Below are 14194 nucleotides of genomic sequence, written 5' to 3'. Positions count from 1 at the left end.
ATATATATATATATATATATATACATGTATGTATGTGTGTGTGTGTGTGTGTGTGTGTGTGTGTGTATTAACTGACATATCCTTGTATCTTTTGTGAAAAGAAAATGTTTCCAGCATTTATTGCTTTCTTCTATTCAATAGCATTTTAAACATCCATTCCATGAAAATACACTCGTATTTTCTTGTGAAGTGAAAATTCTTACAAAATTAAAATAAAAAATCTTAACAATATAGTTCTCAAAATGAAATTTATTTATCTACTGTTCCTAAGTAGGATGGGATTTTTAACAAGATTCAGTCTACATAGTACAATTTTTGTTGCAAAACTAATCAGATGTCAAATAAATAGAAAAGGATACAAGACAAGAGGAAGACCTATATAAGAGTTCTATGCTCCTATCTGAATTGCGTGTGTGAGAGAGAGAGAGAGAGAAAAGGGAGATCTGCATAGGAGTCGAATGCCCCTGTTGGAATTTGTGAACCTTGATTTCAAGCTGGTTGTCTCATGTTACATTATACTTTTTTTTTCTTAGCTTTTGAAACCATATTCATACATGCAATTGCCTTTCCCAGCACTGTCCCCACTTGTACATAACATATTTGAAATACTCTATTGGCAATTATAAAAACTGAAAATAAGGAAGGATTTTATCATTCATCAAATAGCAGTAGTTCATTTAACAAATGCCAGTATCACAAAGAGCATAGCAAGAGAAAGTTTAAATTGTTTCAGAGCTCAGGAAAGGAGAAATTACAGTAGAATCAAAACCTGAATGCTTTAGCCCTGCTATGATGCAAAATCTTCACAGGGACATTTCATAGGTCATTTGTATAGCAATTTAGCTTGCAAAAGTGAGCGAGACTTGTCTTACATCTGATTGACTCTGACTATCTACTCCAGAAAAGAAAAACATATTGCTGTATCTCTCCTGAGATTGTACATCTAATGGCCATTCTCAGTTATCTAGTACTATTTTTCTCTTCTGAAAAAATAGCCTACCTGTAAAGCTCTTGGATTGATGAATGGGGGAAAAATCATAAACCTAAGTGTTTTTCATCTCCAAATTTTTAATTTACAATATATCTTCATTGCCTTTCAAGAAACTTGTACGTAGAAGGCTGCATTTCACTTACTCAGCAGAAATTAACTCAGTCCAAATACACATTGAGGTGCTTTACAGATTGAAAAATATGCATGAAATAATGTTTCATGTGCCAAAGACAAAAGAAGAAGCATTAGCTAAAGATACATTAGCTTGTAACTCTTAATATCATCACTCCATATAAAAATGAATCATCTGTACTATTTGTCTGCTACAGACTCATTTAGCAAGTGGTCTACAAAGTGTTTTCCGTTAGTTGCAAGATACTTAAACTTAAAAGAAGACATAAAATATTATTTACCTGACATTTACAGCAAACATAATGAAAATTTCTAAACCTCTGTGGATAATATTTTACAGAAAATGGATAACAATGACTGCATGTACAAAAATGTTGCAAGATACACAGGACATGGCAACAATTTCAATTATGGAATATATAGCATTGTGTTCCAACATTTGCAGATTATAAAATGGAACATTATTCTGCCTGGCTGATACTGTCTGCAGGAGCAAAAGCAGACATCCACAGTAAAGGCCAGATGCAGTACAAGGGAACGCAGTTTTGAGCACAAAAATCAGTGAGGCATGACTGCAATTTGAAAGACCATTTCACGTTTGTTTCTTTCAAAATGCTGCTTTTAGGAATGAGAGACAAAGGAGCACAAAAAAGGTCTTTTGTTTCAGTCTAACTTAAAGTATATTTCAGAACTGAACAAACTCACTCTAGAAAGAACTGGTGTACAAGCATATCATTTTATGAGTATTATGCATGTCATCTGGTTTTCTTTCAGATTAACTATCAAGGCTGAAACATTAAAACCATTATCCATACACAAATACTTCAATTTTGTTTGCCACTGTAAGTTCTAACATACACAAAAAAAGGTGATCTCAAAAACTAAGTTACTAAGTTTTTTCCAGTGATGGGGACATCTGAAAGCTGCCAATAGAAGTAGTCTGACAGACTCCTTTAGCCATGAGCAAGTTATTCCTTGAACATCAAGACTGAATTAGTTGTATGTGAAACAAACATACCATGATGCATGTATGGGAACTTTCATTTTTAAATGATTTCAACAATGCACTTTTGTTAGGAAAAGCTGTTCTTTGTGCCACCTCATGCTCAAATTTCTGCATGAAATTAAAAAATTTCCCAGCAGGAAATTCTCTAGATAGTGTGATATCATTGGCTGACAAAGGATATGGACTGGAAGTAACTCCAATTCAAAATGTTGTGTAAATTTTAAGCTTGCCCTATTTTTGCTTTTTTAGGCTCACCACACATCAGTTAACTGGCAGGTGGGCTAGTACCTGCATGCCTAGCTAGTTCAAATGTCTTGCTTGCCTCTTTTAATCTAGATAATCAATCACCTGATGGACCTGCATCCAACTTCAAGTTGTATTTGACTAAAAGCAAGGATAAGGGCTGCCTCTGCTATGCTCTTGCTGCTGCACACTGGGTCGGGTACAGCTACTAGTTGGTGGAAGGAGACTGCATCTTTCCTGGGGAACAGTGGGTGATATTTGACCCCAGACAGGCAAGGAGAGCACCATTGTGAAAGACAAATTTCCTAAGGTGGCAGGAGAGCAGCCCTGAGCCAAACCTAAAACCTAGGAAGCCCTTAACACTTTACAAATGAGAGCAAGTTTGAAAGCTACTTCTCTGATTACAGGGCCAAAGTAGAGGAGTGAAATAATATTCAGAACCTGTACCTACACAGCAAAACCAATTTTTCTTTAACTAAAAAGTTACATTATGCACACTGTTTTGTAGTAAAATGTCATTAAATATAAAAAGCTCTCTGGTGTCTCTTGGTGCCTTTAGAATAAGGAAAACGCCAAGTTCTACTTCAGTGCTCTGGCTTGGTTGGGATCCCATCATGGAACACAGTGAATGCTCTTACTGCAAATTCCTATAAAACCAAGCATGCCAAATTACTACTTAAATTACTGGATTCAAAATAGCAAATAAATTCATATTATGTTCTTTTATCAGTTTTTCTCATTTCCTTCAGTCAGCACATACTGCAGTACAAACATGCTGGGGTAACTAGGGCTGTCTTTGCAGACTGTCAGCCTGCAGCTGCAGATAACTTTCTTCTTCCTCGTCTACAGTGCAAATCATTTGATAGAACTGTGTCTGCCGAATTGCATCTTTCCCTGCAAACCCTGTGCTTAGAGCAAAGCAGAGAAGTTGAGCTATTCCTTTAAACAACTTGGATTTTGAACATCTTCAGCAAGTTTTTTTTTAATTTAAAATATTCTTTTTCCAAGTACATTTATAATAAGCTCAGAGGGATGTGGCAATCTGTCTGCAAAACACTGGTAATTCTCCATTCTCTGTACTTCGATATCACCCTAGAAAGGCAATCTGGCTAACTAACGCTATTTGGACATTCTACAAGGCCTCTGCGGAAGTGTAATTGACTGAAGGACAGTAGGAAGCACTAATCCAGCTAATGGTGTGGTGTCAGAGAAGAAGAGAATAGAATCCTGCTTTTCAAAATGCTGAGCATCCGTTATATGCAGCACTGAAACAGCATATGCAGTTTTCTGACATTTGCCTTATGCAACTATCACATTCCTAGTAGACACTGAAAATCCTTTACATCCTCCACAAATTACTCTTGAATTTAGGGAGCAAATAATATTTATTATACACAATGGGACAATTCTGAAAAGAATAGTTTTTCTTAAATGGTATTTTTCTTATGATACTTTCTCATTTATATCTGGATGATAAATCTTATGGCATTTGACATGCATACTTCTTTTGTAATAATGCTTACATAGTTTGATCTGTAGTTCATCTGCTGAGTAACAGAGCAGAATCAAGAACAAGCTGCTTATCATACCATGAACAGAAATGTGGAACAGTGGCAGAAGGTATTTTTTGTGCGTGCTTCATTTCTTTTGCAAACATTCCCAAAAGCACTGACTACAGGCATTCCAATGATTTGTAACAACAACAAAAAACTTGCTACATTAATATTTAATAGACTGAGCAAAGGCAACACAACATGCAAAATGAGTGATTTGTGTACAGAATGTCAATATGAATCACAGCATGTGGAAAAAAGAATTTAATTAGTATCACTCTTTCTGAAAAAAGAATCAGAGCAAATAAATCTTTGTCAAATATGGGAAACATTCCCTATCTGCAAAAATTCTACACTTTTCTCATGTTCATTTCATACAGCCATTCATATGGATAAATTATTTCTGAAATTATGTAATACACTTGATGTGACAGACATTCAAAGCTTAATTAGTGACAAACACTATAGGAAGCAAGTATAAAGGCCAACAACTGTAATATGAAAGACATGAAAAGTTTGATTACCAGAGAATAGGGAAGTAAGAAAGGTGATTGATGACAGGAAAGCTACACTAACAAGAATTCTTGGGATCGTAAAGGAAGAATATGGGGAGATATAGTACTTACTACTTCTCATGCTAGTGTTGTTGGTTTACATGGCTCTCTATGAAGATATTCATACTCATTTTACCTCAAAGTCATGTACAAATGTACTGACCTGCTTTCTATTGCTGGTTGGATTTCTAGTGTTTTTGGTGTTTGTTTCTTTCCTGAAACTGTTCTTCATTGTAACCTATAAAAAGAAAGGTTTATTTTAGAGGTGGGTGACAGGAGTAGACATATTTGTTACAGTAAATAATATATATATTGTGTTAACCTGGGTGATCTGCTTTATCTAAACCAAGAGCTTGTCTTCCCTCATTAACAATTCAGAACAGGAATTTGAAATAGGAAAATGCATTTCCTTGGGTGGTATGTCAGACCACTAGAGAACTCAGCCTAATTTAATAGAATTTGTTTATCTTATAATACTTACTATTTTAAAAAATATTTCTTTAAATTTCTGTTTGGAAAACTTCTCAAGAGTTGGGTTGTTTTTTGTTTGTTTGTTTGTTTTTCCTAAGGGTAAAATGTTGCTGACTTTCAAATTGTCAGTGATGTATTCTTCATTCAGTATATTCATGTTCAGATTTTTCTGTAACTACTGTATGATATCACTGAGGTTACTGTACATACGAGTAGGACAAAAAAAAAAAAACAAAAAAACAACCAACCACATATAATTGATTCTGAGGCATTTAAATATAGAATATCTGTATTAAGTCAAAGATTAAACAGTTGCCTGACCACTCTTACCATACTGATGAACATAGTGCCATGCCCCAGGCACTATGGAAAAAAATAGACATCATTTTTGATAACCAATGATGCAAAGATAACAACACCCATATTATGTACCCCTAACAGAGTCAAATGTGTTGTTAATGTGATCATTTTTTACTTATTAGTAATCAATTTATATTAAATATTATCATTAAGCATCACTTTAAAAAGAAAGATTATTTCAAGAGCACGCAGAAGATATGGGTGTTTGGATAAATTTCTTTGTTTTAAATTAACTTATTATTTCTCCAAAGGAGGGATTAAATGCTTTTTAACATTGTAATGACAGCTCCTCATGATAAAAAAAAAGTGGGAGTATGAAGAGCGAGAACAAATACAACTCAGCTCATATAATGTAGCAGATTTCAAGTTCATGAGACTAAATAGATATAACAGCTATCCACAAAAGTGTTGAGTCAATGAAAAGTAACAGTTAGTGGTATGTGAATCCAGCGATCCCCTGTAAAGAATGATTTGTTTTCAGCTTTCATGAGACTATAAGAAGAATAGCATGTATTCCAGTTTGAAGACTGTCATACATTCTCATGCTCTCTGACACCCACATAGTCCTGTCTGCTCTGTTGACTGTCTGCTCATCCATCATATGTTTAACCCAACACCAGTGTTTCCAAGAAGATAATGACAGAATGCTACATCTAAAAAGTTATGGCATATCCTGAAACACGGAAACACTCGCTTTGTGGAGGATTCAATTCTGCACGATTAGAAACTTTTTCTCAAATATAATAGAACAGAAATATTACTCTTAAATATTTTCATTTTTAAATATTTCTGAAAGTAATAATATGGAAAACAGACTTGGTGCTGAATATATTGGACAACGAATTTGCACTACCATTTCATAAATGATTATATAATGATGATGCCTTTATTCCTTTACCAGATGACCTGTTTCTTTAAATTAAGGGATTTTGTTCAGTTCTGTGGTTTTTTTTTTCCTGTTTAGAAATCATTACTTCAGATTCTTATGATAAAGCACAATATTACAAAAAAAAAAAAAATTGCTTCTATTCAAAGTAGTTATGATTTTGTAAACCAGTTTCACTCCTAAGCATAAAAGTTCACTAACTGATTTCGTAAGAGAGCAGAGGGAAGAATATCATATTTAGATATTTTTAATGCAATCACAAAATTAACAAGAATTTGAACTGGGGGAAAACAAAGCCAAACACCAAAACATTGACGACTTTTGCTTTAATTAATACAAATATGCAAAGAAATTGGTCACAAATTCCTATAGCAAAGATATATAGCTACTTTTTTCAGCATTTACACCAATATAAAAAATATTTATATATATACCAAGAATACATATTAACTCCATAACATAGGTGTTTGAAAAGTTATTGTTTATCAGCCTGGAAACTCATTGGAAAACTGTAAACATTTTTGGAACTGAACCTCCTAATTAAATAACCACACTTAGAAACCACATGTAATCATCAGATAGGATACTGATGGGCATAGTATCAAAAGCTGAGTAAATTCTCCAGTATATTCAGTATATTACAATAGTACCAAACACCCCTATAAAAATATTCTCATGGCCTACTTTTAATAAACATTCAGACCATTGTAACTTGGAAGACTTTTACCTAAAATCCTCTGTATCCTTTTTGATTTACATATGCCAATCACTTAACAGTATACAAGGTTCCTTTTATGTGAAGACAAAGCTTTTTACATATTGAACCACTTCTCCTGTTTATATTTTTTTCTCACTTCACACTACTATGTTTGTGTTTTCAACACTGTGTAGATTTTTAAAATTGCTTTCCTGTAACTGAAATCTCATTATGTAGAGGGAATAAAAACAAAAAACAAGCCATTATTTATATTTCTATTAATCCTCCAGAGACTGTACTAACATTTCAATTTAGTAGCATCATTTCAGAGATGATGGCATTCCATCAATAAAAAAGGCATCCAGCATAAACTAGGCAAGTTGAAAACGTCCGTTTTCCTTTCAAATTGTTGGACCAGTCTGTCATTCATCAATTTGGACTTCCTGATTTATTACTTCTGTAAATTTACTGACTATTAAAATCAGCAAACTGAGCAAGATTATAATGAAAACATCTAAGAAGCAAAGCTATGAGATTAGTAGTGGCCTAAGATACAGCTGCATATTAAATGACTACTTAAACACATAAAGGAATCTGGATGTGATTTAGAAGTGAATATTCTGATAGAATAGCACAGGCAAACAGTAAATACAAAATAAATAAGTAAATAAGTAAATATGCAACTACAAACTCAGGTCTTGCTAAAGGCTTATTGTGAGACTTTCCTTAAGGAGCAAAGTTTTTAACTGAAATGGTCAAATTATCACAAATACAAATCCAACTTTTCTATGAAAAAGAACAGAGTCAATCTTGAGAAAGAAAAAGCTCTCTAAGTACAAAAGAAACTTCTGTATAACTCAGAAAATTAGTATGCAGATCTAATTTGGAACAAAGATTCTACTGCAAAGTTTAATATTAAAAAAAAATAATGTGACAGACATACAATTATGTTTGCTTATCTAAGGTTTCCATAGACATTTTGAACCATCCGGAAAAGAAATAATACAGGGATAAAGTCCTCAGGAGGAAATCATAATTAAAAAAATATTTATAGAAAATACACTGAGCTATTCTATGTTAGGTTAAAAAAAAATCTACTAAAAACTTCTAACATTTTTCAGCAGAAGAAAGAAAAAGATTTCTAAAAATGATGAATAAAAGAAGACTACATTATGACATTCTCCAATTCCGACATTTTACTCTTATCCATCTTTTTTCCTATGTAATGTCTTCTTGAAAAGTCATTTTTAGGCTGTGCATGTTATATGATACAAAGATCCTTCCGCAGTTCATTTTTCTTGTGAACAGGTGCTAACCACTAAGACAGTCACCCCTGCATTGTAGGTGCTTAAGTTCTTCATTAGATCTAGTCCTAGTCCTACTCCTTGTTGCATGTAGGCTTTATGTCATTTGTGGAAAGGTTTTATACAGAGGAAGAAAAATCTATTTTTGCTCTCACTGGTAATTTGAAAAGATGACTTAAAGAGTAACTCGTGCATTAATGCCAGGCCTGGGGGGATATTTATATGAACCCTTTAAATTAAACCCTTCAAATGAACCTGCTAATCCTATAGAAAAGACAACCGTATATTCAGCTAAATTTATTATTCATGCCAGAATGATTTAAGGACATTTTTACAAGTTACAGCCTATGTGTTGTGTTGTCATGTCTTTTTGAAGATGTTTCTTTGGATTAGCTATGCAAGCATATGAATACTTTTCATAAGATGCTTAGCAAGAGACTTCCTTTAACTCAGGATTACCTCCAGCTGTTTGATCAGAGGAGATGTTTCTGTAGACAGATGATCTCTAAACTGCAACTTTATCTTCAGACAAAATGACATGGCTGTTCCTTAAAAAGCTTACTCCAGATATTTTTATTATTAACTCCTATAAACCTGTGAAACAATGTGAATTCAGCATTATAAATTCAGAAGCAAGCTATGTAATTTTATACAAGATTTTCTTAAAGAAGATTTGTAATAAGTAGCTTGTTAAACTGTATGGGAAGTTTTACTGACAAATCTAAGAGCTCTTATTGCAGTTAATTCTTTTGAAAGAAGTAGAATAAGGTATGGATTTGGGAGACAGCCAAACAGAAGAAAATAGACAAAAAAAGAAGCTTAACCATTTTATGTTTAGGGAGGAATATAACTCAAAACTTAACAAGTGGTAACAATTAAATTTGCCTTAGTGTTAGCTCTATGCATGAATGATGAATCCTTCACTTGTAATCAGAATATTTAGACAGCCTGAAAGTTTATATTTTATACCAATATATAAATATGTCTATATTTGCTGGTATTTTTGGTATGTCTCTGATAGCGATAGCGTAGTTATAAAACAATTTAAGTGCTTTATATTTAATATAATCTGCCATAACTCTAAAAGGAAGGCAGCTATAAGTGAAGACAAACATTACATCACAGAGGCATCCCACATTCCAAAATGAAGACCGTGTGACTTGCATTAAAACACTGAAGCTGTTGCCAGACTACACAGACAGAAAACAATACCTTTTTGGTTTGATGTCATCTTATTAGTCTCATAGGAAAGATCACTAATGGAATAATAGCCAGTCACATTCTTCCCTCCAGAGAGGAGGGATGAAACAGAAAATATGAACATTGACAAGAACTGCCCTAGTAATCCATTGATTCAATTTCCGTCTAGTTCAAATTGTCTTTGTTACTTCAAGTAAAATGAGACAATTTGTTTGAGACTGCACGATAACATATCTAGGGCCATCAATACAAATGATGAGGAATACTCAGGAGAGAAAGAAAGAAATGCAGTGAGAATCCTGCTTTCTTGATTAGTACAAAATATGAGGGCATATTTGAAGTTGAAGAAGTGAAGAGAGATATAACCTGACAGTATGTCTGCATCTCTCTCGCAAATGTTTGCTCTTTTAATTAGAGACTGGGTGGTTTTGTTTAGCTGTGTACTCTATATTACAGACATGCATTCTTTATACATACACCCTGTTATTTCTCAGAGATAGCTGCTGCTGGAACAGACGCTAAGAAATGAAATAATAATTAAATTCTTCTTCCATTTTTAATTTTTTCTTTAAATTTGGAAAAAGTTTCTTGCCTATTGAATACAAAATGTTTTCTATACTGTAGCAATCATTATGGCTGATGTATAGGGTTTTGAAATTAGAAAGAATGAAACTAGTATTTAGTAATTAACAAAGGATTTTTCTTCTAGGAGTTAGCCCAATCTCCACTTGAAACTGCTAATTGTCAGTATCTGCAATATTCTGTAGGAAGAAGTTTCATGGCTTAATTACCCACTGCATGGAGAATATACCCATTTCATTTTGTTGTTCCAGACCTAGCTCTTACTTGCTTTATTTGGTGCTGTATTCCCCTCTCACTAAAACAATGGAGAAAGTGATCTTTCTCTATTCTCTCCATATCCCTGACAGTGCTGGAGATCTTTGCCACTTCTGCCTCTTTGGAGTCAGCTTGTTTTCAAACTAATCCTGCTTTAGTCATTTCACATACAGAAGCCTTTTTGTACCTTGTAACTTATCCACTAACTTCAACCTTCCACAGTTCAACTACACCCTTTCTAAGATAAATGGACCAAAATAGCACATACAAATCAAGCATGAAGCATTGATTTATATAGTCATATAGGTTGTTCTCTGTTTTGCTCTCTCTTCTGTTCTAGGTAATTTCTGACACTAGAATTAATTTTTGACTATTACCGAGCAACTAGTTGAGAATTGGTATTATTCTTAGTATTATTAAATGTAAGTCAAAAGCTGCATTGCTTAATGGTAATAGCTAGGAGTATAAAATCTGATACTCAAGGTTGAGATTGTTTCTTTCCTATTGTGCATTGTTTTCCCTTGAAATAGCAGAGAATTGGGTAGGTTGTCCAGTCCAATATACACATTTCTATCACACAGGTGGGTGATTGCAGTCTATCATGAGCTTGCTAATGGTCTTCTAGACTTGTGAAGTAAGCTCTTTGCCTGAACACTTGAACATTTCTCAAGTTCAATTGTCAAGCTGTGACAAACAGCAGACTACTGTGATTACAAAGTTAATAGTATATAAAGCTGTTAAAAGTAAATTTCTGTATTAAATTTAGAGTCCCTACTTTACTGTGTAAACACAGCAACTCAAATTGTTTTGCCTCCCAGAACCATCCGCACCTCCCAACTGATCTTCAGAGTACCTGAGAGAAAAGAGGATATGAATTATCAAGCACTGCTTAATGCACACACATATTATATGGATTGATGAGCCTCCCTGCAGCACAGGAGACACAATGCTATGGTTTGGATAATTAATCGATTTCAGAATTTACAGAAGGACAGTAATATTTCTATCAAACATAATACTGAGATGTAGTATTGCCATCATGTTTTCAATTCACTTGCATCTAGGAACGTTCTCAAATTCCCTGTCTCACAGAACCTGTTTTCTATTTATTTATAAGGTCTCTCTTTATTTCTATTTGGGTCTCTTACATAAAGAGACATAGCGCATCTGTTAGCCATTGTTAAATTCTAGAAGGATTTATGAGGTGATTGTCATGCATGCATAGTCACAAAAAGTGCAGGAAGAACATCAGATTTCTTATTCTTTCATTTTTTCCTACGTAAGATGTTTCTTAACAATATAAGTAAGTAGACAACAAATAATAAAATACTGCGAATTCAGCTTATGCCATTCTTTGTTAAGGACTGTCCTAAGCTTTTGCTTGTACTGCAGAGAACATGAGACATTTTTCTTTTTTTTTCCCCCCCTCACATTGGATTACTGGTTTCTCTAGGGTCAATATTATGCCTATTGTTTAAGAGATATTAAACTGCATTACCGACTTCCCTCACCCTTCTTTGTGAATATGATTTATTAGAAAAGAAGGTGAATTACACTATACCAGGAGGTAAATGTACATGGCTATTCTTTTGACATATAATCAAAAATTTATGCATAAATTTCTTACACTAATTTTTTTTTTTTTTGAAGATTTGGTACTTGAGTTCTTTCAAAATGAAATATGCTAAGTTAGATGAACTTACTAGAGAAATTCTCAGAACAATGTAGCATGTTTCTCATACTTAATCATAGAGCAAGCTAATGACAATGCCCATGTCAGACAAGATTTTTGTTGCTATACACTACTGGTGTTCTCATTGGATATATGTTAAAACCACAGTGTGGCATTCTGTCATAGACATCTTATCTATTACTAAGTATGTTTATAACATACTTGAAGAAAGTACAGGTGAAGAACTGAGCTTCCAAAAGATGGCAGACCCATTTATTTCTATATTAGTAAGAACTGAAGAGTTCTTCTGCATGGAGGCAAAAAGTACTACAGAAACATTGCAGAAAATTTCCTACTCACAGAAAAGAATATCTGTTACAAATTGAATCTCACGTGATTTTGTAGTAGTTTGTACTAAAAGCATCCAGATGGCATAGTAAGAAATAGTTCCAAAAAAACATAACAGGGATCCTTGCAGCAGTGACAGCTTCCAGCTATTGCAAGTTGTTACTTGCTTATTACTTGTTACTTAGAATTTTGTGACAACACTAGAGAAAATGAAAGTCTTCAAGGATTTAAGACACGATAATCTTTTCTTTACTTTCCCCTTCATGAGAGCAGTTTCTAAACACGTGCTCACAAAAAGATATTCTTTCAATCAGGATAAGGAAAATAATGGATAGAATTACAATCCTGGATATATAACCTTCCATTTATTACATAATTTCATTTTAACATCACTGGAATCATTATTATTGCCTCATAAATCATGGTGATGGTACCATTATTGCTTCTGATCTACAAATGTTGTAGATGGAAAATAATGGAGATATAGATTTCAAGACACTAAAAATCAACTGAAAGGCTTTTAAGTTAGCTGAAAAGCCAGCATGTAAATTGTTACACAAAATATAGACCATTTTTAAAGCTGGCTGTAAAACACTGAAAGATCATCTACTCACAACATTTTATTTTTGAACTCTTCCTCGGTCACTAAATTATGTTGTTTGTGGTATCAAACCAGAAGCTTAAACTTCAGGACTCACTTAGATTTTTTTAGATAACTTTTGACCTTTAGGAATAGATTTTTGTAAGGCTGTACAAACATCTTAAAAACAATAGATAAACAGTCTTAAATATATAGTGGTGTTTTTCTCTCCCAATTTCTTATGAAAATAAGATTAATACTATGTTTTTAATGACTAGCATATGAAATTTTATTCATTATGCTACAAATATGAAGTATTTTTTTCCTGATAAATAACTTACATCATGATTTTTCTATTGTTGATACACAACCTGGTATACATCCACACAGATAATTAAGGAACTGGAATATCTTTCTGATGGAAAAGAGCTGGAAATGCTTGGCCTGGAGAAGAGAGAGCTCCGGGAGGATCTTATAAATACTTAAAGGCAGAGTGTATCAATTACTGAAGGAAAGGTGCAAAGAGGATGGAGCCAGGCTGTTTTCAACAGTGCCCAATGTCAGGATAAGAGACAGTGGGCCCAACTAGAACATAGGAGGCTCCATTTGAACACCTGGAAATGCTACTTTACTATGCAGGAGACAGAACAACTAAACAGGCTACCCAGGGAGGTCGTGGAGACTCCTCCATGAAAAACTTCAGAAGCTTCCTAGAAATGTTCCTAGGCAACATAATTTACATGGCTCTGCATTAGTAGAGGTTGGACTAGATGGCTTCTAGAGGTCCCTTCCAGCTTCAGCCATCCTGGGAACTGTGACTAGGCATAAACTTCCCGGCTTTTTCTGTATCTTGAGTTCCACTCTAGCTACTATGACGTAATATTAAAAAAAGAATCCAAAGGTAGTCTCAGCTCTTTTATACATGCTTATTCTCAATAGTCTTTCCAATGAAGGTCATCATGTTATTTTCTTGGGCTTGGTTTAGGATGCAGGACATTTGGCTGGCTCTGGTTGGTGGTCTCATCAGCTACAATTCTGTTCACCAATCCACTGCTTCTTCATTAATTTGTGGTTTGCCATCTTAGTCCTTTGTCTTACATTGCAAAGATAGGGAAGCTAACAATGTTATTTGGAAAAACAGGAGACCCGATCTCTGCACTGATTGTCTAAGTCTGTGGAAAAGCATCTGTTATTGAGAGCAAGAACCTGACTTAGCAAGGTTAAATCTGCAGCTGCCAATTCAACACCCCATGAAGGCACATAACTTTTAACTAACTTATTTTCCTTAATTCATTGGTTACATAATATTTGCCACTGAAATAAGCTGCCTGCTACTCAAAGGTGTCAACCAGGTTGTCTA

General features: G+C 34.0%; 1 long non-coding RNA gene across 2 annotated transcripts in view; it reads right to left on the bottom strand.

Moving 5' to 3' along the window:
• Nucleotides 1-242: 242 nt before the first annotated feature.
• LOC104910148 overlaps nucleotides 243-14194 on the bottom strand; it is a 33138-nt gene continuing 19186 nt past the window's right edge. For both annotated transcript variants that reach the window (XR_002113054.1, XR_792836.2), the window contains exons 2-3: nucleotides 4643-4717; nucleotides 243-3019 (exon numbers count right to left, since the gene is read on the bottom strand). This is a non-coding gene — a long non-coding RNA (uncharacterized LOC104910148). The remainder of the gene's footprint in view (nucleotides 3020-4642; nucleotides 4718-14194) is intronic.

The sequence above is a fragment of the Meleagris gallopavo genome, chromosome 3 (assembly GCF_000146605.3).
Source record: "Meleagris gallopavo isolate NT-WF06-2002-E0010 breed Aviagen turkey brand Nicholas breeding stock chromosome 3, Turkey_5.1, whole genome shotgun sequence".
Lineage (NCBI taxonomy): Eukaryota > Metazoa > Chordata > Aves > Galliformes > Phasianidae > Meleagris > Meleagris gallopavo.
Note: the sequence above shows the minus strand (reverse complement) of the source record. Positions and strands in the feature narration are given on the sequence as shown.